We start from the raw sequence: 23,933 nt of genomic DNA, 5'->3' as shown, positions 1-23,933 counted from the left end.
TTGTATCGTATTAATCAAGTTTTCATATTATTACTTCATTAATCGTTATGGCAATATTAATTTTTATTTACCATGTGAATTAGCCCTCATAAATGTATTAGATAAAAAATGCGTAATTAACTCTATGGCTTAATTAAAGACGGACTTAATTAAACATTTTGCGAGTTCAGTGCAGGAAAATATCATCTGGAAGGAAGTACAGCAAATTACATAGTAAATGTGATAAGTAGAACTCCCTTAATCGAGACGACGCCACAATAACATTATAATCGATAGGTATAAAATAGGGAAAGTGAAAAGAGTTAAATCTTCAGATGCAGTTGTAAAAGAAAAAAAAGAAGAAGAAAAAGAAGTTAATGAAGAGATAAAAGTAGACTGATGACAAGCCGCTTCACAACAACTTTCTATTGACCTCTATCCTTTAGCCAACTGGATCTAGTTTCTATTTTGTAATCCTATTTCTGCGAGATCCATTTTAATGTTGTTCTTCCGTCTGTACCTATCTTCCTTATGCTCCTTTTTTCTCGAATGAGTTTCCAGCAGGGTTGTTTTGTTTAAAACAAAATGTTTAAAACAAATGATTAAAACTTGTTTTAAACAATTGATTTTGTTTAAAACAAATTTTGAATACGTTTTAAACGTTCCGTTTTAAACACGTGCATTTTTAAGACTTGTTTTAAACATACGTTTATTTTTATTTTATTTTATTTTTGTAAAAAAAAAAAAATCTGCCAAAGAAAGAAAATTGTCAAATGTGCTCCCCATTCAGAATACTATTTTCATCCTATGTGAATGTTTTGATTTCTCGTGGCTAAAGCAGGTCAATGTGGTGATCTAAAATTTATTTTGTCCCTTTTCTATCCTTATTTTTAACGAATATTCTAATATTTAAATGCTTCTCAGTTAACTTGCGAGAGAGTGTCGTAGTCGAAGGTTGGAGTACTTGTAGAACTGATATTAAAAATAAATAAAATAATTATCCCGGAAACAAACTTTGTGCTATATTCACAAAACAAACAAAAGGTTATTGCTAAATTGCGATTCTGATTCAGGAATTCGTTCATACAGTACAAGTTGCTTCTCAATCTCCGTAAACTTGGAATCATTTAACATGAGTTTCACGGGAAGAGAAAAAGGATATCATTTGGAGCAAATTTATTAAAGTAACTCAAATTTCATCAGATAAGAAAACGACCATACGAGCTCGTTGCAAAATGTGTAAGAAAGAAATGGTTGGTTTAAAAGTTCAAAAAATGAAGAATCATTATGAAAATTGCAATGCTGTGAAAAAACTGGAAACCCAAACAAATGGTTAAAGTTTTGATCCGAAAATTGCTTCTGATGATTCTAACGTCAGTGATATGGTTGAGATGCAACTGGAAACTTCGGGTAAGAATTAATTTTGTATCAGCAATATCTTTTTTCAATATATTACAAAAATTTTATTTCGTTCCTCTTCCCCACCTCAGTTCTAAATTTTCTTAAAAACTTTACACACATTGTCATAGCTTATATGAAGGGGCCAGGCGAGAAAGCGCAAGGTATGGCAGTCGTCCGCTTAACTAACCATTAAAGCTTGATACTTATTGTAACATCAGTGCCGAACGTCAGTGTCTGGGACAATTTGATCTCAATTTGTTCGTCTATCTGTATGTATGCACCACCCTATAGGGTGCGTTTTTTTCGGTCTTTTAACATTAAATTTTGAGGGTGGAGGCACGAGACGTCATAATTTGCTGTATAGATTTTGACTGCGATCCGACGTAAAATTTCAAAATTAGTGATTCGGACGCCACTTTAAACAAAAAAAAAAAGGCCCTGTCTCATATAGATGCAAGACTACACGGAGAAAAAAAAATGTAGGTGGCATACTTAAAAACGTAGGTTACATTCGTAATTCCTGTAGTTTCTGGACTTAACGTACAACCGTAAATAACATCCTGCAGCAAACGTATAGCTGAGAAAGCATGTATTATACGCACTGTCTGCATAAGTGCAATGACGTCATTCGTGTGACGTCATCTGCAGTAACAAGTATATACGGAGGTGATATCTAGCTTTGTGACGTCAGGACCATATACAGCATATTAGTTAATAATGATGACACACGCTGACTCTCAGGACAGAGCATAATTTCAAGTAATATGTATTATACGCTATGTACGTATGTTTCTTGCGTTCAACCCCGAGACAGCATCTATATTGTACTTATGCACCGTACGTACGACTAGATACAGTGTAAGTATTGTACGTATGTATTATACAGATTTTCCTTATGTCGCACACAGCTTGTCCAGATACAGCATACAGAATATCCGTATGCACCATACAGAGTGCACATATGTAGCTTACAGACTGTCTGCATGCAGCATATAGATGATACGTACGTCGCGTACAGGTTGGCCATATGTAATGTATGGATTGGGTGTATGTAGCTTATAGGTTGTTTGTCTGAAGTATACGGATTTTACGTATGTCGCATACGTATTGCCTTTTTGTAATATACGGATTGGACGTATGCAGTATATAGATTATACGTATGTTTCTTGCGTTCAACCCCAAGACAGCATCTATATTGTACTTGTGCCCCGTACGTACGACTAGATACAGTATACGTAATGTACGTATGTATTATACAGATTTTCCTTATGTCGCACACAGCTTGTCCCGATACAGCATACAGAATATCCGTATGCACCATACAGAGTGCACATATGTAGCTTATAGACTGTCTGCATGCAGCATATAGATTATACGTATGTCCCGTACAGGTTGGCCATATGTAATGTATGGATTGGATGTATGTAGCTTATAGATTGTCCATATGAAATATACGGATTTTACCTGTATCGCATACGTATTGCCTTGTTGTAATATATGGATTGGACATATTCAGGATCTAGATTGTACGTATAGTGCACCATTATTGAAGTGCTACAACATACTGCAAAATGCATGATACATTCTTACTGTAATGTTGTCGCATATTGTTTTTCTCTGTATGGAAACAAAAATAGTTTAAAATATGGTTGATCTCCTTTGTGCCAATAATAATAAAATTAACAATACTACACTTTTCAAATCTTAGTTTGGAGCAGTGAAACTGTCAAAAGAAATGTATTTACCTGCAGGGTGTCCTGTAAGTTTGAGCTTCCTGCTAATTCGTTGGAAAGCTACTGCAAACCCAAGTGTTGAAAAGTGACACAAGCGTTAATTTTAAAATTATGGGCACAAAGAAGGTTAACCATATGTTAAACTATTTTCGTTTTCATACAGAGTAAATCAATATGTGATATATTACTGTAAGAATTTATCATATGATTTGCAGTTAGTTAGTTGCAGCACTTCAATAATAATGCAAAATGCACAGCCATATACAATCCTATATTCAAACTCAAACAAGATTTACGTACAATCATTTATTAAGCTGTTATCATCCATTGCTTGTACGATATAAAGATTATTTTACCTCATTCTTTTCCTTAATAGTATCTTCTTCTAAAGTGCAGTTGTTACCACAAGAGGCCTGAATAGAATTTTCCAGAAATAACTTCTCTGTACATTTTAATTAACAGGTATGTTTTTTTTTTGTTTTTTTTTTTTAATATCGCAATAATTAAAATTATGCTGACAGCCGAAAACGTGTTCGCTCACAAGAGATTCCTACTCAGTACTCGCCATTAAAAATGCGACACCAAGAAGGAGACTGGGTAGCTGCACCAAAGTTCCCAGGCAGATACCTAATAGTAAGTGCAGAATATTCTTAACCGTCCGCTGTATTCGCTGTGACAACGTGGTGACAGCGGAGGCGTTGTGCAGCCATCGACTAAACATATTTATCCTTCCCTGCTCTAGACATTCTGCAAATTTGGACTTTCCGGGATGCATCCTTCTTAGTGCAACATTTTAAGCAACGAGCAGTTTAACAGTCTCATACGTTGCTTAAAGAAAGAGCAATGATTCTCAGAATTACTCAGAAGATATATATGCAATAATTTAAAACGGTTATTTCAATCTTTGCAATTCAGAGCACGAAAAGAAGTATAGCTAAAGGAACACTGATTTTAGCCAGATAGTAAACTCAATCACACTCAGTACCATTAGTTGCTTGGTGTTATCCGTAAGTCAGAGATCATGGTATCTCATTTCGTGTAGATTTTTACATTTGTTTAATGCTAAAAATGTATTTTATCGCTAATTGAACCCAGTACCATATATATACCGACAGGACGTACCTTAGTCACAAGGTGACATGAGTGAAACACTAAACTGTTCGATTGACACCTGCGGCCTTGTCAACCCTAGAGAAAGTTACAAAGTGATTAAGTAAATACGGAACATAGTTCATACAAAGTATAGCGATGTATGAAGTCTCCGTTTCATATGACTTGGATAAAGGACACATCTGAAATATCAACAAAGAAATATATAATGATTTCTCTGGATAATTTGGATTAGTCCAGAATTCGAACACATACGTTGGTAAGTCCAACGTTTTTTTAATATATATATATATACTTCTTTCTTCGGATTCCCAATAAAGTTGACTACTGAAAAGCTGAGTTATAGATTCTATATTAAAACAACTTCGCTAGACATGTTCAGTATACACATTGCCTTACATACAGAACAATACATTAGTTCTTAATGCATGTCTGAAATAATAGTGCTTCGTATAGAATTTTACTTCATCCAATCGTAATAGCACAAAGATAAAAAATATTGCGAGGGATAATATTCTTATTACAGAGAAAAAGAGTTGAAATGACTTAACACTAACATTTTCTTTAAACAGAGATAATATTTTATTCTAATTTATGGAAGAAAGAAATAATAATTTGTAGTACAGTATTTTTATTAGGGTTATATATTCGTACAAAAGAATGTAAATACAATTGGGTCTGTCTTCAGAAAGAACGTACTTTTAGCCACAACCTACACTGCTTCTTTTCACCGTCTTCCAAGCAGAATCCTGGTTTTGTTTTGATGCACGAAATACCTGAAACAAAAATCAGAAAATATTTAAAATATTAAATTCAGTGTGCTTAACTTGGTTGTACTTAACAATACAAAGTATCTTAACATTTTTTAGATTAAATGGACAAAATCTGTTCCGTCAGGTATGGACTTTTGGGTTGCACGTAGAAAAATTATGAAGTGTTTATTGATGCTGAACAACAACTCAAAATGTATTACTATTCAAAAGTAAGTGGGTACCCCAATGGTGTTCGAGGTACCATGGGGTATCTAATGTCTGTATTTTTTAGATATGTGGAAATGTATGTCTCTAAAATGTAGGGAACTGACATTTGTTTACCGAAAACCTCAACTCGGTAAGCCTTAGGGATATTGAGATATGGGAAAATAAAGAGCGACACCATAGAAGTGTGGGGTTTGCGTACTAGGTGGTGCAGTTTTGGAAACGTAATTACGAGGGCTTACAACAACCTCAAAAGTAGTTTCAATTAAATACACTACACACACGCCCTGATGGGGGTTTTCGGGTGTCATGATATTCGCAGAACTCATTTCTAAATATTCTAAAATATGTCTTAATAACGTTTTAAATAACGTTAGAGGTGTGTGTTTACCGAAACCGCAAGTCGGTACGCCTAACAGTTACCGAAATATGATGAAATAAAAAGCGACACCATAGGTACGTGGAGCTTGCATATTAGACAGTACAATTTAGAAAATTAATTAAAATATGACTATCAAGATATTGTCAAATAAAGAGAGGATCCATACAGTTATGGGGTTTTCGTGTTAGGTGGTAAAATTTCCGAAACCGGTCATGGAAAGTTAATAAGCATCAGTATCAATTTCATCTTAAAATAATTAGGTATTTCCATGGAGTTTAAGAACATCATGGGGTCTACCAAGATTAAATTTTAAAAGTTTTGGAAAATATATTTTGACATTTGTAAAGAGTACCTATTAGAAATATGTATTTACCTAAAACTTCCAGCTAGTACATCTAGCAGCTAGAGAGACACCATACACCATCTTGAAATTTCAGAAAACAATTATTAATCCTAACAAAAGTTAAATAAGATGGTACTTATATGGGTTAAGTGAGTACCTCAGACTCGTCAGTACAATTTCGATCGAAAGATTAATTCAGCTCTAAATCTTCTTTGGACAATTCCAAGCGTTCATCGGGCTCTGAAATAAAGTGAACATTTTTTGTCAATATCTAATTTAGCAAGCGAGATATAAGGAATTATGCATTTTATGACGTCGTAAAAATAGAGACCCACATGGATTTGTACTTTTGAGTATTTGCTGTAAGAAGAAGAAATTTCAGAAAACAACCGTATATACCTTAATAGACAATTAAATGGGCGGGGCACAGTGGCTTAGTGGTAGAGTGCTTACCTCTGGTGTATTGGGTTCTTGGTTCGATCCACGGCCAAGTCAGTTTGTAGTGGACATCGTATTCGTGGGTTTTCTCAGGGTACTCTCTTTCCTCCCACCTTTGCATTCCATCAATTCTGTCAACAACATTCACTTGCTTTAATCATAATCTCCCTGAGACTAAAATGCATAATCGTGGGTCGCTACACTGAAATATTTCCTTTTATTTAATTTTAAAATTAAATAGGGAGTTAAGTATGATCGTATTTCTATGGGTTAAGTGAATACTCCAATAGTTTCTGCAAAAAAAAAAAAGATTAGTTAAATACCCTACCACTAAGCTACTGTGTCCCCGCCCACTGAATTGTCTATTAAGGTATATACAGTAGTTTTCTGAATTTTTTTCTTATAGGAAAGACCCAAAAGTACAAATCCATAAAGATATCTATTTTTACGTCATAAAATATATAATTCCTTATATCTTAGTTACTATCTTAGATATTGACAGCGAATTTTCATTCTTTTGCACAGCTCGATGAACCCTTGGAATTGCCTGAAGAAAACCTAGGACTGAACTAATCTTTCGATCGAAATTGTACTGAGGTACTGATTTAACCCATAGAAGTACCATCTTATTTAATTTTGTTGCGACCAATAATTGTTTCCGAAATTTCAAGCTTTTATTTCACAGTGTTTCTCCAGATGTTAGATGTACTAGCTGGAAATTTTGGGTAAATACATATTTCAAATACTGTTTACAAATGTCAGATTATATTTTCAAAAGCTTTTAAAATTTAATTTTGGTAGACTCCATGATGTTCTAACACCCCATGAAGATATCTAATTACTTTAAGATGAAATTGCTACTGGTGTTTATTAACTTTCCATGACCGATTTCGGAAATTTTAGCATCTAACACGAAAATCCCATACCTGTATTGGTCCTCTCTTTATTTGACAACATCTTGATAGCCGTTAGTCATATTTTAATTCAATTTCCGAATTGTAGCGTCAAGTATGCAAGCCCCACATACCTATAGTTTATTCCCCCCCAAAAAAATCAGTTCTTTACATTTTAGAGACATGTATTTCCATATATCTAAAATGCAGAAATTAGGTACCGCATTGGAACCCCATTGGAGTACTTACTCACTTTTGCATAGCAAGGTAAAAACGCCAGTGGTTCTCACTTTAAGTTTGAAAACATACTATTTTGTCTCTTCTCTGAGCATCGTGAATCTGTCGGAGCTGTACCATAGTTGGAAAGACTCACTGATCCTTCCTATAGTGACCATGTAGTCAGAATTCAAAAAGGAGTAGCCCTTGAAGGAAAAACAATATTTTAAAATCCTTGCACCAGTAGTCGTCACCTTAAAATCACAATGTTCCAGTAGTAGTCAGGATTTTCTACCAGTGTTCATCACTCAAATAACTTGACAATTTATTCAAAAACGCACTGTGTATCAGTTTAGGGTTGAGAATACAATATAACGTAGTAAGCTTAATAACTTTGCATCACTTTTAGCACTCAAGAAAGAAAATAAAAACGTTTTTACATACTTTTTAAAGCAATTTCAGAAAGAAAAATGTTAACTAAATTCAAAAGTTAACTGTATATCACTTCCACGTTGAGTACAATATTAAATACTATGTTTAATAACTGTACGTCACTTTAAACTCTCGAGAATGAACATCAACGTTTGTACATACATTTTAAAAACAATCTGAGAAACAAAATAAGTTAACTGAATTCAAAATTTAATTATACATCACCTTAAGCTTAAGAATACACTATAAAATGCTGAGATTAATAAAAAATGAAATCTAAGTTTAACGTCCCACGGTTATGCCGGTTAGGATAAGGAGACGGTGATAATGAGAAATGAATGAAATGGTGGAATGAAGAAAGTGGGAATAAACGGGAGAACCCCGAGAAAACCCACGAGCAAGGTGTTTGTCCACCACAAAGTCCACCAAAGAAATATCGAAAAATACAGCAATATCGAAATATAAACAATATCAAAAATCGAAAATATAGAAATATGAAAGAGATAATGTTAAAAAATATGGATATATCGAACAAAAATGGATATATGATCTTGGAATACGATTTGGTGGAATAATGAGGGAGAAAAATAATCATTGATTAAATATTAAATTGAAAAGAAATAAGAGCCTGACGCTCAAATACTTATCTATCCGGCACCCATCTTGATCCCCATAAAATATCATGAAGTGCTTCATTGATTCTAAACCCAATAATAGTAATTTAACAATAAACACAATATATAATTTACTACGCACCTTGAAATGTAGAAATTAATGATTGTAATCCCCAGCTTTCCAATAGACTTTGATTTCTCCAAATGAAGATTCGGATATCTTGTTTCTTCTCAAGCAATAATGGGTTACAATAATCAGTTGCAGTCCAAAGCCAAGTCACTAAGTTAAGCATAAATATAAAAGAATTCATTAGTTAGATGCATACAAAATCCTACGCATGTAAATCCGAATCTACTTGTATTAAATTGTAAATTTAAACAAACTAAATTATACTACAGTTATAGTGACATCAAACATACATTAAATAAGATATACAGGGTATCTCAAAAGTCCCCTGACATAGGGTAACTGTTATTATCAGAGTTACAACAGAATGTAGAAGGGAAAAGCATATCCAATTATGATGTTTTCAATCTAAAGTGAAGGAATTTTTAAAATCGGATGGCCCGTTTGCGCTGTACACTCTCTATGCGCCCAATGTGAAATGAAAATGCAACGTTGCCATTTACCTGGATCCACAACAGAAGTGAGTGAAGTTACTGTCTTTTACGCTAACATGTCGATGGCCAGCCCCCGTTTCAAACAGTAACTTCATTCACTTATGTCGTGGGTCCAGGTAAATGACAACGTTGCATTTTCATTTAAAATTGGGTGCATAAAGAGTATACAGCACATTCATCTTGTCCGATTTTTTAAAAAAGTGTTCACTTTAGATTGAAAACGTCATATTTCGAGATGTTTTTCCTCTTACATTTTGTCGTCAGGGAACCTATGTCAGGGAACGTTTGAGACATCCTGTATACATCATAAGAAGTTCCTTTCTAAATTCTACACGGATGTGGTTTCATTGAATGTGAGGTGGGTGATACACATTAGGCCTTTTGGGAGTACGTCACACGGACGACCGTAATTTTGTGTTCAAAATTTTTATGAACTGGTGGGATATGTGATACATATGGCCACGGGCTAGAATTTTCTCAGTATGTCAAATATGCAATCAGATTTCATGCAATCAGATTCCATGCTTAATTTGGTGAAAAGCTATTGCCAATTGAACGTTACATTTACCTCTTTCTTGCAGATGTTGAACCATGCCGTTAGCACGTGAGGAATGGATCGAAATAATCAAACTGTGGGGCAGGAGGAGTATATGTGCAGTGGTTGCCGATTGCAGAGTCATCCACAATATGACTCTGTCACATGTTTCAGTGTCACAGTAATTAACTAAATTTGAGAAGACGGGCACATTCGTGAACATACATCGTAGCGGTTCAAACTCGCGGGACCTTGTTCCTTCCCCATTTTGAACCGGTACATGAAAATGCCATTTACTCCATGTTTGCCTGCGCCGATTTTGAAAATTCCTTCACTAATCGATTTCTCCCGTCGAGTACTACAAGAATCAGTTAAAATCTCGCGGGCCCTTTTTTCTTCCCCATTTTGAACCGGTACATGAAAATGCGATTTTCTTCATGCTTGCCTGCGCCGATTTTGAACATCCCTTCACTAATCGATTTCTCTCGTCGAGTACTACAAGAATCAGTTAAAATCTCGCGGGCCCTTTTTTCTTCCCATTTTGAACCGGTACCTGAAAATGCGATTTTCTTCATGCTTGCCTGCGCCGATTTTGAACATTCCTTCACTAATCGATTTCTCTCGTCGAGTACTACAAGAATCAGTTAAAATCTCGCGGTCCTTTTTTCTTCTCATTTTGAACCGGTACCTGAAAATGCGATTTTCTTCATGTTTGCCTGTGCCGATTTTGAAAATTCTTTCAGTAATCTATTTCTGTCGTCGAGTACTTCAAGAATCAGTTAAAATCTCGCGGGCCCTTTTTTCTTCCCCATTTTGAACCGGTACATGAAAATGCGATTTTCTTCATGCTTGCCTGCGCCGATTTTGAACATTCCTTCACTAATCGATTTCTCTCGTCGAGTACTACAAGAATCAGTTAAAACCTCGCGGTCCTTTTTTCTTCCCATTTTGAACCGGTACCTGAAAATGCGATTTTCTTCATGTTTGCCTGTGCCGATTTTGAAAATTCTTTCAGTAATCTATTTCTGTCGTCGAGTACTACAAGAATCAGTTAAAATCTCGCGGGCCCTTTTTTCTTCCCCAAGCCAATATTTTTTGTATATTTTGAATGTATTCAAGTATGGAACAAAAGTATTATATAATTCCCTTAGTAGGCTTCTCAACTTAATATTTTTCAACTTAAATTTTATTTTAATTATTTATTTTCTTGTGACTCAATATTTAATTGCAATCGTTCATTGGGGAGAAGGGTGGCCATTCTCAAATATATAAATATAGTATTCTTAAAATTTATGTGTTCTCGTACTATTAGTTTCTTCCACTAGACCTGGAAATTGCAAAATTAATACCTGGAAAACCTGGAAAATTCAGGAAAATTGAGTTCCATATTTATCTATGAACACTGCTATTTACAATTTTTTTCGAATAGGGAGAACTGTACAAAAGGGTGTTTTGGGAATGGTATAACAATAGGTTTCTGGGAGTGTTGTTCGAAATGAAATCTTTCTGGGAGTGTTGTTCGAAATGAAATCTTTAAGTTTTACGTCCCACTATTATACTGGCTAGGCTAAAGATAACGGGGTGTTGTTCGGTGGGGGTCAATGTTGCAAATTTTGGGTAAAGTCGCTAAATAAGGGGAATTCGACCTCAACGATAGCGTAGGTTGACCATAAAATTTTCAGTTAAAAACGGGACAGGTTCTTGCAACCCTAGACTTTTAGATCTACCTTTGTTCTTATCAGTGCCTTGATATCAGATTTCCTCCTCTCTCTCTTTGTTACAGAGCGGGTACTTATCAAAAAGGAAAGACACGTTGAAATTTGTTCGACACACAACCAACTGCTAAAACCTCTGCTGCCTTTCGAGCAGTACTGCGAACTATAGAGTATGTTTAATATAGGGAATTTCAGTTCAATTTTTGCCGCTTTGTTATTATTTATACTTTTAAAAGGAGTAAAGGTATTGGGTTTGTTATTTACTTCTTTCATTTACATAAAACGGGACGAATACTACTTTTTTCCATCTACTGACGGAACGGCCGCGACACGCCCCTAAAACGGGACTGTCTCGGTCAAAACGGGACGTATGGTCGCCCTACGATAGCGACAAAAAAAATTCCGATTGGAGACTTTTTTGGGTGATTTTTAAATGACGATTTACCTACTTACACATTTAGCGACTTTTTGCTGCAAACAAAATGTTCATCTGTAGAGAAGCATTATTAGTTCAAAACAGTTTTTTTCTGTTTGTTTGTTTTAATCAGCGCAAGTGATGAAGAGTTTGAAAATACAGCGTCAGGGCCGGCGCGAGGGGGGATCGAGCCGTGCCACCGCCCAGGGCGGCACGTCTAGTGGGCGGCAAAATTTGAAAAAGAAAAGAATATTATTAAAATATAATGCTTCGTAATAGGCCCACATGGAAAAATAAAATTGTGTTCCCTGAGAATGTAATTTAAACTTACTTCACTCAGATTCAGGAAATTCAAAGCATTCCCCCTCATTTTCAATTATCAAACTACTAGCCACAGGTATCTCGTTCAAGATTTCCCTTGCAGCAGCGTAGATAAGATTTTCAGCTAGAGCGGATAAGATTGTCAAGTGTCTTTTATATTTTTTTTTCTATTCAGCAATATTCTAACGCTCCACTCCAAGTACGCAAAAGGTACACTCCCACTTGAGACAGGCGGTTCTAGCCTACAGCACCTAGAGACATTTAGGTTTTAGCAGCGAGTTTTTAACCAATTTACAAATTGTTCATTATCATGTCTTATCAACAATATATATAAATATATATATATAATTGTTTTTATATTTAAGCAATACAAATCATGGCCGAACACATTAAAAGAACCATGGGAGGGCAAAATAAATGCGACCATTACTGAGGAAAAGATGTCCAAAATTTTTTAAATTCCTATTCTTAGTGAGTAAATTGAAAGTAAAATACTGTTTTTGTTGAGAGCTGCAACATATTATACTATAGTGCTAGACTGTACACCAGATATTTCTGGTACAAAGGATCGTTCGTTTTGTACAAATCACATACAATAATGGAGAATGGCTTACAAAAATTTGCGAACACTTTCTTGGTTTCGTACCAGTAAAAGACATCACTGGTCTAGCTAGAACTGACAGAAGTAATAATTAAACGGCTAAAAGAAATGAACTTCTATCGAAGATATGAAGGGCCAAAGATATGACAATAGTTCCAATATGAAAAGAAAAAATAAATTCTCAAGATTTACATGTTTCTTTACTAAACTTTATCGTTAACGATGTAGCCACAACATCTCAAGTCCACCGTTTCATTTTTTTTTTTTTTTTTTTTGTATAGTTAAAAAAAAGTTTCTGACTTCTTTTCTGCGTCAGTTCAACGTTGGGCCATACTAAAGGAACCTATTAGCAGCCTCACTTTAAAACCATTCAGCACCACAAGATGGGAGAGTCGAGTTGATGCTCTGACTTCACTTAGATATCAAATAGAGGCTTATGATACCTTACTTCAAATATGTAACGACAATATAATAGAATGATCGCCCATGATGTTCTGTGTATAGCAAACCACCTGCGTGGCTTTACTTTCTTTACTCACTCGTTATGTGGTATGACTTTTCACTCCACATAAACATAGTAAACAAAAGTGTGTTTGATCCAGTAGGGTTTCTTTAAAACAAATCTGAGAACTTTCAGAGGAGCAGAAATGATGCAAAGTTTCAACCTTGCTTAATTGATGCGATGGAGTTGGCATCAGCATTAGATATGGATGATCCATGGATAGGCAATACAGTGCACGCTCAAAGTCGAAAGAAGAGACAGTTTCAATAGAAGGCAGAAGATGAAGCTATTGAAGATCCACAAACAAGATACAAGATCGATTTTTATTACAAACTTCTAGACGTGATTGTGTTAGATTTAAGAGAAAGGTTTGGGCAATTTAAACATCACAGCGAGTATTTCGATTTTCTTTACGATATAAATAATCTGAACGATATGCCACCTGAACTTTTGTCTGAAAAGTGCCTGCATTTTAATACGCGAAGAATCGAAAGATATTAACCCGTGATTTGAAAGACGAACTGAAACTATTAACCGCTATAATTAAGCCTAAAAGTTCATCAAAAGAGACTAAAATTAATCAAGAAATATGACTTTGCTCCCTATGTCAGTGTTGCAGTTATGATTTGGTTTATCTTACCAGTAACCGTGGCAAGTTGAGAAAGAAATTTTTCGAAACTTACTCTAAGCTTATTAAAAACTATCTACATTCTTCCATATCTCAAACACGTTTAAGTGCTCTAGTGATGATATCAATGGAACATCAATTGGCTGAAACATTGGACTACGCGAATGTGATAAAGGAATTTGCTCATACCAAAACAAGAAAAGTTTTTTCAATTAAACTATGTTAAATTGTGTATTTCTATTGTGTTTTAGTACATTATAAGTCTTAAGCTAATTACTTACTTTTGCCGTAATATTTGACTCACTATATTATCTTTTTGCTCCATACTCTATTGGAAACACCTTTTGATATAAAATAAGCTTAAAAATTAAAATTCTTAGTCGAACTAAAGCATACATTAAAAAAAAACTGTATGCCCTGCTGTATATCACGTACAGCAAAATCGAGCATACTGAATATTGTGTCATGTATGGAGTCGTTTAAATATTAAAGCATTCGAGAGAGGCAGTTCAATTTTTTGTTTACTTTTCCTTTTCATACATGTTTTTAAATATGGTATCTTACTTTTTCTTAATATCTGAATGTCTTCTGTCAAAATAAGGTTTGTGGATTAAAGGGGCGGCATTTGAAAGTACCGCCCAGGGCGGCAAAACTGCTAGCGCCGGCCCTGTACAGCGTACTCACTACTCCACAATCCTGCATTGTTATGTTACCCTTGCCCTCTAACGAAGAATAACTACAAACTTGATGTCCTTTAGTTCGCCGAGTTTCCGTTGAGAGACACACGTAATACATCATTACCGATAGCAACAAGATTAGCTATAGATGCGTGAATAAAGGCGAAGAAGGTGTTTGTTATATTTGTCCTCTGGGGTCTTTTAATTATTCTGCACGTTTTCTTTTACAAAAAATTGCTTAACGTAAGTACTGTAGTGTTAATTATTTCGGAACTATTTTGACCACAACATGAACAAAAGTACCCGAAACAACCTGAAATGATCCCTGAATTAAAGGATTGGTTGCGCTCTGTTTACAAAGATGTGAATAGAACCAGCGGCGCAAATCTGTCTTCAACATTGGGGGGGGGGGGGGGAGAGGGTAAGACCGTTACCATACTTTTTTTGGCGATGTCCAAAATACTTATGAAGTTGAAAAACAATGTTGTGGAGGATCAGAGTTGTCTTTAGCGTTAGGAGGCTGCAGATTTGAGGCTTATTCTGGGGGACATCTATTTTATCTCACGTTCCTTTGTAGCAATCGGACAAAAATCATCAAATTTCTCCCAAAAAACACATTTCAAATCGGATTATTTGGGAGAAGTCCCCCTCAGTTCCAAGATTGGAGGGGACATGTATCCGTCTTCCCCCCCCCCGGGATTTGCGCCAGTGAGTAGAACATATTGTTTAGTTTACATCTACAACTTTTACAATGCTTATAGACAATGAATTTCTCGATTATTTCTTATAGCGACTTTTCACCCAAAATTGGAGTCGTCACCTCTCGTTTCGCAAACTTATTGCCAACATTTTAGAAACTGGTTGCGGGGAGAGCTACAATGGATGATTCAAGTTATTTCGTCGCTTCCGCTGTGAACCTAGTACAAGATTCCAAAAGTCACATTTTTTTTTGGTTCCAAACAATATGTCTGCTGGGTGAAAGCATAGACTGGAATGTGTTGCCTTTCCTACCTTATCTTTAATCCCATAGTAGCTTCTTTCCCAAAGTTAAAAAAATGCAATTCTTCCTTTCTTAATAGTACTTATTACCCAAAGTATTACGTAAGCATTGTATGTTACTTATGTAGCTCACAGAGCCGCAGCTATGGGCGAGCAAGCAAAGCACGTGTCCCGGGCGCGTGGTTGGAGGGGCGCCTAAAAGAGAGGTTATATATTAGTACTTTTCCTGGCGGTATTTAATACTTTTCATCTGAGTGCGAAATCATGAAATCAAAGTGAGAGGAAAAAATGAAATGAAATCTTTGAGTTTTACGTCCCACGGTTATGCCGGTTAGGCTAAAGGAGACGGTGATTATGAGAAATGAATGAAATGGTGGAATGAAGTAAGTGGGAGGAAATGGGAGAACCCCGAGAAAACCCACGCACACGGTGTTTGTCCACCACAAGGTTCACTTGGCGGGGCTAGGATCGAATCCGGGACCCCAAGCACCAGAGGTGAACGCTCTACCACTGAGCCACCGCGGCCCTAAAAGTGAGAGGAGACTGGAGGAGTGAAGAGAGAGAGAGAGAGAGACAGAGAGAGAGAGAGAGAGAGAGAGAGAGAGAGAGAAGAAAACGCTCGCACTTTTACACTTCAAAGTAAATTAAGTCATTTATTTTTTCTGTCCCCCTCCTCCCCCTCCCCGAAGTTCTACTGTCAAAGTAAATAGCTAAAAACACTCCCAGGCCAGAACCGCATCTACGTTGGAAATTTGATCGAGATCGGTCGGTCGGTGCAAGAGATTAAGAAAAAATGAAATGAAACCTTTGAGTTTTACGTCCCACAGTTATGCCGGTTAGGCTAAGGGAGACGCTGATGATGAGCAATGAATTAAATTGTGGAATGAAGTAAGTGGGAGGAAATGGGAGAACCCCGAGAAAACCCACACACACGGTGTTTGTCCACCACAAGGTTCACTTGGCGGGGCTAGGATCGAATCCGGGACCCCAAGCACCAGAGGTGAACGCTCTACCACTGAGCCACCGCGGCCCCCGGCCGGGAATCGAACCCGGGTGTCCCACGCCAAAGGCGTGTTCACTAACCACTTAGCCACGAGTGAGCTCATCTGTGAGGCAGTGTAAACCCCCCAAAAAAGAAAGAAAATAAACGCACACTGGATGTTTGCGCAACTGAGGATCAAAACATTCTCAATGGAGTATGAGAAATAGTAAACGTCAATCAATGTGTGCTTTTGCTTATTCATTACTTCGTTAATACTTAATTCCTTCTAGAAATAGTGAAACAATACTATGAAGAAACACTAATTAAACTAATAACAATTACGTTGTATTTCTTACCATACCGTTTTTACCACCCATAGAATTTCAACCTAGTACTATACTGCATTAGTCACGCCGTAACGAAAGCTAAAATTCAAAGACCTGGCACTCGTAACTGTTGAAGCTGTGTTGTAGCTACCTGTATATCACGCGGCCTGCGTTGGTACTCCTCAACATAAATACGTCACAGCCCAAAGCCAGGAAACATCACAAACAGAAGACAGGGGCACAAACAGTGCCTGACACTTCACGAACTCAAACCCACCAAGACTCAACTCAACATGACCTTCAATTACGTTCTAGAAACCAAACCAATGCTAAGGCACAAACTTACCAACTTCCTATATGAAAACACAAGAAAAAAAATCTAACGTTTTGGTTCCAAAGTGATGACATAACAATAATACTAAAAAGTTTTTTTTAATTTTCAGTAACCCAAACATTAATTAACTAGGGAACATAACAAAGCAAAAATAAATAAATTAAATTAAAAAATAAAAACCTGACAAGTAAGCTCTCCCTGACTACTTTTTTTTAAAATTTCAGTGAGGCTGTAAAATATGTCAATATCTTCGTAATATATATATATTTCATTGTAAACAAGTTCTTTAAACAAAAGAAAGCTCTGAGAGCGCTTACCTCTGACGCGGTAGGTCCCTGGTTCGATTCCTGCTCCCGACAAATAGGCTTTTGGTGAACACTGTAGGTGTGGTTATTCTTAAGACTTTCCAGTTTCCTTACATTTTCTTGATTCCACCATTATCATGTATCTCATCGTCAGCTTCTCTCTTACATTGATGTACAATCATGGGGCGTTAAACTAAAAGAAAAAAAAATCTTGCAAATATCCTAGTAAAAATGAGTTTTCTAAACTACACTAGTGGCCCCGCGTAGCGTAGTCGCTAACGCTCTCGCCTTCGGTGCGAACGGTCCCGGGTTCGATCCCGGTGGGGGAACTCGGTCGAAAAAGTATCAAAAGATTTTAAGTCCAGCCATCCTGAATGAGGTTTCCTTGGCTTTTCCTCATTCACAGCAGGCAAATGCCGGAGTGGTACCTAACATATAGGTCCCAGGCCGTTTTCTTCCTTCCCAAATCCAAAAATGAAAATGAAATCTTTGAGTTTTACGTCCCACGGTTATGCCGGTTAGGCTAAAGGAGACGGTGATGATGAGTAATGTATGAAATGGTGGAATGAAGAGAGTGTGAGGAAACGGGACAACCCCGAGAAAACCCACGCACACGGTGTTTGTCCACCACAAAGTTCACTTGGCGGGGGCTGGGATCGAACCCGGGACCCCAAGCACCAGAGGTGAGCGCTCTACCACTGAGCCAGCGCGACCCATGATTTAACAGAGAAAATACATATATTGTACATTATAATTACATTACATTACCAATCTTTCGCAATTAATAAACCACAAGTCATTACACAAGCGTGGTTGGTTCGAAGTTTAGCATCCAATTCAGGTCCGAGGCTATATGAGACTTGGTTCTAGATCTTTAACGTGGAATACGCACCACATGAGCTTCCAGAAGATTCGAATGAACGGGAGGATGAGGAAGATTTCCCCTCTCCAAGTAATTTAATAGTGTTCACTCTAAAGATAAACCGTATATAACTCTATAACTCTCAATCTTTGTCGTTGCAGGGCACTAGTTTGAAGTGAGGTGATCGTGAACAAAAATTGACCTGATGAGAGAGCATTTTCGTATTATGATTTATTACGATATTCGGCAAGGGTTAACACAACAACAATGTGTTCATCAGATAACTTACTTTTCCTGATGAAGCCCCATCTCAGACAATTTACAGGTGGTTTCAGGAATTCACGTGTGGTCAGCTCAGCCTGACTGATGGAGATTGTGCAGGTAGTCCATCGACAGTCATTGTGCCCAAAAACGTTGCTGCTGTTCGTGAAATTATGAACACTGATTGGCATGTGACTTATCGCGAAATTCAGGAAATCTTAGGCATTGTAATGAGCCAAATACAAATAATATTGCACTATTATTTACGTGTAAAAAAACTTTGCACTCGTTGGATCCCACACAATTTAAGTCGCGCACAAAAGACGCCCGTGTAAAGTGGTGCAAAGTTATAACGAAACTGTTCAAGTCTGAATCATCTAATTCGGTGTTTAACATTGGAGCAGGTAATGAAACTTGGATATATACGTACGAACCGGAAACTAAACGACAATCTGCTGTGTGGGTGTTCCGCGAGAACCTAAACCAATCAAAGTTGTTCATGCACACTGTGCCTCCAAACAAACGATTGCATAAGTTTTTGGTAAATCAGGTCATATTGCAACTGTACCATTGGAGAATTGCAGAACAGTCAATGCAGAATGGTACACAACCATATGTCTATCAGAAGTACTGAATGTGAGCAAACAGTTCAACCGTCGTATCATTCTGCACACGACTATACGAGCTCGCACACAGCAGCTGCCACAAATGATTTTCTGAACCAGGAAAGCGAAGTCATGACATCCGGCTTATTTCCCTGATTTAGTTCCCAGTGATTTCTTTTTGTTCCCAACAATAAAGAACATGTTGCGTGGGAAGCGCTTTTGCACCTCCAGAAGAAGCCATCGAGACATACAAACTGCAGGTTTCACAGATACCAACCTCGGAGTGGCATACCTGTTTCAAGATTTGGTTCTATCGCATGAAAATGCACTGCTATTCATGGGGAGTACTTTCAAAAGCAATAAAAAAATGCACTTTCATGTTCTTGCGTTCTATCATTTTCCCGAAACTTTCAGTGCAACCCTCGTATTGCATCACTGAGATATAAATAGCTTTGATTGTATATCTAGAAAAGTCACCCTCTCGTAAGAAGCTTCATTTGAACCCTTCGAGTTACTGCACTTCCCACCTGGATACAACAGGGTAAACGTAGTCTCAAGCAGGCCCGAAACCAGCCACATATGTTTAGAGGGACCATGAATATATTAGGGGGGCAAGTCATCAAAACTTCTCTTACAAATATCTAAATTGTGTTTTCTGTATTGAGGTCTGGAGGGGCCATGAAAAGTTTAGGGGGCAGTTGCCCACTAGCCTCCCCCTCTACTTACGGGCCTGGCCTCAAAACAAAACACTAGAATGTGCGCAACTGGGGATCAAAACACAAACGGAATAGGAGAAATAATTCAAGTGAATCAAAGCCTAGCATAGCGAGTTTTTGCGTATTAGTTGCTTTGTTAATACCTAATTCCTTCTAGAAATAGTGAAACAATACTATGAAGAAAAACTAATAACCGAATGAATCTCAAGGAACCGGAATAATTTCCGACTGATTAAACTAGTTATAAATTCTATAACTTACTGTTCCGTTGAAGGTCTCAACTCCAGCAAGTAGACCTACACAAAACCAAAACTAGGGAATTAAAAATTATTTTTCTTTTTTCATGTCGCACAGCTACGACCTTAGGCCAAAAGAGACTGACAATTAATAGAAGTGAACGCGTTTATGGAAGTAATTTGTTTCCACTCTCCCACCGAGAATCGGACGAGGGGCCACGTTTAGCAAGGCCACACGGAAATCACTAGACCAGTGGGGAAGACTACTAAAATACAAAGTAACAATATATTTAATTTATAGTAGAAATCAAATTAGTGTAAAGAATTGAGAAGGAATCTTATTCTAAATGCCAACAGGGTATATAGTATGCTATTTAACGCAGTTTATCTGAAAACGTGAACTGTGCACACCAGTGGCGTATTTAGGGGGGTGGCTTCCGGGCTTAAGCCCTCCCCAAAATCTTACTTAGTAAAGTAAATGAAATATCTTGCAGAATTTTCACATTTCCAGGCAAAGCCCCCCCCCGAAAGTTAACAAAGCCCCTCCCGAACAAAATCGTAAATACGCCACTGGTACACACCAATATCACGGAACGATTTTTATGACGGTGCCCTTAAACTATACCAACTAAAGAAGTAGACCCAATTATCTTCGTGACATTAGGGAATGCAGGCAGGCGCATTAGCCCAGGTTGGGCACAGCTATAAAGAAAACGCATGGAAACAAAGTAAAACATCTTTCAGTTTTACGTCCCGCTTGTAACCAGAGTCTGATCTAGAAGGTAAAAACTGGGGGGGGGGGGGGGCAGAACCCAGACTATGGTAGGTATATCATGAGTTTACTATAAACTTTGAAAGAAATATTAATAATACCTTAAATTATATCTGTCACTCAAAAAACTGGGGGGCCTAGCGCCCCCGGCCCCGGGCTAGATCCGCCACTGCTTGTAACGTAATAAAATGTAATACAAGTACTTGATTGATCAAATCTGGTTATCATACCGTGAACCACCACTCGTAAAACAATGAAAATACAGTTACCAACTACTATGTGGTCTTCACGTTGCTGTTAGTAACCACATTATATCTTTACTATTACTTATCAATATATAACATGCTCTGTCTCATAACATCTATAGCATCTGTCCAAGTTAAAATTCAGTTGTTTTACGTTTTTACCAAGCACAGAATATGAACCCAGTCCAATCCTACAATAGTCTCACTGTGAAAGGTGAAATTAAACTGCCTGGCATTCGAACCCATGTCAGGCATTTGCTTTAACGTCCGTTGCAGACTCTCGTGGCGGCTTGCGTGCATACCCATGGCTTTCAACTATGGTTTAGTAACCAAATCAAGTGCCAAGACAAATACAAATAGCAAACACGCCAACTCTCCATATCAAGTTAACGCAGATGGGAGGGGAGGAATGTATACCTAAATTCCAAATTTATGTATCCAAAACAATGAAAACATGTTTTAATTTTGAAAATTATGTTTTCTAGACCAAATATGAACTAACCAGAGATTTCAAGGAACCAGTTCGTCATAAGCTAGAACCATCGCATATCACTAACTATTCAAAATTATATTACTAATTTCTAATATTTCAAACTACTAAGGCAAGGGAATGAGTTAATTTTTTGTGGAAGCTAATTTGAGCTCATTTTACTTTCATATATACATACCAATAAGCTGAAAGTTTCAAGAAGGCCTGAAGATGGTCAAAACGGGTTCTCAAGCCCTCTCTCCTGGCTTACATCCTAGCTACGGACATGACCGTGTTATACTACTCTATGTGAAGATACGTTCCTCAACCAACATAGGACATTTTTTTCGATTACTTACGTAAAGAAAAAATATTTTATGCAACCTATATACACCTTTGAGTAATTTCAAAATGCTCCAAGATTTCAAATGACTTAATCCAACAGTCAATATTGTATGATATTTAAGTTATGAAATGAGAGCTCGGACCACGGTGGCTCAGTGGTAGTGTGGTCACTTCTGACGTGAGGAATTACTCCCTGTTCAATCCTTGTTCCAAGGTTAAGTACCATAAACTCCGTCGGTCCAGACCTACTATGTAAGTGAACCGGTAAAAATGCACTTTAAACAGAACATTCATAGGAACCAATACTAAACCGAGCCCTGCGGGGTGTCTAACCCCGTTCGCTTGCTGTCACTCGCTCAGTTATATTTCCCTTAGTAAGTAACACTGGAGATCTTATATTTGCAGGATTGGGGGAGAAACTAAAAGATACCCAAAATCACTTGTTCTGCTCAAAGTGCACTCTTACCAGTGAACGAAAATTAAGCAAACCTAACCAAAATATATTTATACGTAATTATGCCAGTTTTTTTTTTCCTTTTTAATAGAACCACTCAATCGTAATAAAATAATCACCCTGACTACTAAGTAATCTTGACTCGCTATCGCTCACTTGGCATTACTATGTGAATTGAATATTGAGCTTTGATGAAGAAAGTAACCATCCTGGGTACCAACTCTCTCTACTTATATATGCGCACCAGCATTCTAGAACCTTCCCCGTAATTACTGTCAAAGTTGAAGAGCTATTGGGGCTTAACGGAATAAATAGGTCTACACTGTTCCCAAGTGCTTTGTGATGAACAAACACCATGGCCCTTTTTTCCACAGAGTTCTCTCGTTTCCTCCCACTTTCGTTATTCCAACATAATCATTCATTTCATAATCAGTCTCCCTCAGCCCCAGTGCATAATCGTGGGACATTAAACTTTAAAAAAAAAAAAAGAAAAGAAAAGAAAGATTAACGTAGTCTACACAAACTGCTACTTCTATAAACATACCTTCATACATTTACGTAAATAAAAAACAAACGAGCTTACGGAATCTCGCAGCACTGAGGTGAAAGTAAAACAAAACTAATTGAAATGTAAAATAGTAGATCTTCTAGTGCAGGAAAACCAACTTACTTGAAATCCTAGGTGAGTGACCACGATCAAAAATGCTTCCACTCTCCTTCTTATACTAATTTTGCACATCAAATGTCAAGCCAAGACGAAGCTAAGTCGCTTCTATGCTACTGAATTCTGGGTATTACAAAAATAATGACAACCCGCCCGCTAATGCTACCAATGAAAAGGATCCACCAGTTAGTAACCCCTACGGGCAATTTTACTATTGGGCAATGGAAATAAAAAAAAATGCTTTTTACGTCAAGCAACTGATAGCAGACACTGATATATTACTTGTTTTCTCTGTTGTTTTTTAAACCTTTCAATACCCACGTATTTTTTCTGTAGTGGGACTGGGTTGTTAGTACACAAGATATACATGAAAGATACAGCAGGCGGCGCGGTGTCTCATTGGTAGAGCGTTCACCTCCGGTGCTTGGGGTCCCTGGTTCGATCCCAGCTCGCGCCGTGTGGACTTTGTGGTGGACAAACACCGTGCTCGTGGGTTTTCTCGGGGTTCTCCCGTTTCCTCCCACTTTCTTCATTCCACCATTTCACTCATTTCTCATTATCACCGTCTCCTTTAGCCTAACCGGCATAACCGTGGGACGTTAAACTTAAAGATTTCATTTCATTTTCAAAGATACAGCACCGAGGCTACTAGGCTATATTAGACGTAGATCCGTAGCTTTCATTCAAACCACATTAGAGAGCACGGTGGCTCAGTGGTAGATCCTTGTCTCTGTGGCGTGAGGTCCCTTGTTCGATCCTCGACCAAGTAAGTTTGGGGTGGGCAACATCGTGTGCGTGGATTTTCTCGGGGTACTCCTTTCCCTC

At 37.3% G+C, this 23,933-nt stretch overlaps 1 long non-coding RNA gene across 1 annotated transcript; it reads right to left on the bottom strand.

The window, feature by feature from the left end:
• Nucleotides 1-4,813: 4,813 nt before the first annotated feature.
• On the bottom strand, nt 4,814-23,460 carry LOC145687735 (uncharacterized). The gene is made up of 3 exons (XR_014131729.1): nt 23,115-23,460; nt 8,661-8,798; nt 4,814-4,999 (listed from the first exon to the last, which is right to left on the bottom strand). It is a non-coding gene; the product is annotated as an uncharacterized LOC145687735 (long non-coding RNA).
• Nucleotides 23,461-23,933: the final 473 nt, after the last annotated feature.

Source organism: Thermobia domestica, chromosome 6 (assembly GCF_964235325.1).
Source record: "Thermobia domestica chromosome 6, izTheDome1.hap1.1, whole genome shotgun sequence".
NCBI classification, from domain to species: Eukaryota; Metazoa; Arthropoda; class Insecta; order Zygentoma; family Lepismatidae; genus Thermobia; species Thermobia domestica.
The sequence above is the reverse complement of the archived record's forward strand: the minus strand, read 5'-3'. Positions and strand labels throughout refer to the sequence as shown.